Below are 778 nucleotides of genomic sequence, written 5' to 3'. Positions count from 1 at the left end.
GGGTCTTTAGGAGTTGTACTTGATTCAATGGCACCTATCAACAAGAGCAGCCACACACAAAGGAGACATTTCAGCAACAAGAGAAGGTTGTGGGAAGAGGACGCTATGGAACCAAACGTGCCACGTGTGCCTCTTTGCAGTGCGGAGACCCTTTAGAAAGCCAACACATCCATCCAGCGGGGCTTCATCTGCCATCCATGTTATCAAAAAAGCAACAAGGAGGAGTACTCGCTGCAGTCGGAGTGGCATCCGCAGCGGCGGCTGCTTGAACCCCAGTCATGGCCCTCGCCCTCTGAGTCATTTATTGTGGCGGTTGAGGCTATAAGTCGATGTATCTTCAACTCAAGAAGTTGGAAGATTAATTCCCTGGCCCTTAGACATCAGTGGTGAGGGAACTCCCCAGCCTACCGGGTTCTCTGAAGTGATGGTAGCTGGCAAGCTGATCCACTCCTAAAAAGGTGATGGGTAGGTGGAGGCGGAGAGCACGTTCCTGAAACTCGTAGCTGCTATCAAAGCCGCCTTGGCTCAAGGCTGATGTGCCCCAAAAGCAGAGCCTAGGGACCTTGGGTCAGCCGACGCTTCATGACGAGGACTGAAATGTCTTCTGGACTCCCGGTCCTTTTCAGAGTCCCTGCAGCCGCTGCGTCTCTGTGTGTGTGCACGCGCGTGTTTGGCTTGAACATCTTAACTTTCCCCACTGGTTCTGCTATCTTCAATTTTGGCCGTCTTGACTGAAACCACTAAAACAGTCCTCCCGCCTCCATCCTCTTTTTCTTTC

General features: G+C 52.2%; 1 pseudogene; it reads left to right on the top strand.

Annotated features, from left to right (window-relative positions):
• The first annotated feature begins 278 nt into the window (after positions 1–278).
• On the top strand, positions 279–535 carry LOC102864187 (annotated as a pseudogene).
• The last annotated feature ends 243 nt before the right edge of the window (positions 536–778 follow it).

This window comes from Elephantulus edwardii, unplaced genomic scaffold (genome assembly GCF_000299155.1).
Source record: "Elephantulus edwardii isolate Elephantulus edwardi_28Jun2011 unplaced genomic scaffold, EleEdw1.0 scaffold00065, whole genome shotgun sequence".
Taxonomy (NCBI): Eukaryota; Metazoa; Chordata; class Mammalia; order Macroscelidea; family Macroscelididae; genus Elephantulus; species Elephantulus edwardii.
This window is presented reverse-complemented; position numbering and strand designations above follow the sequence as displayed.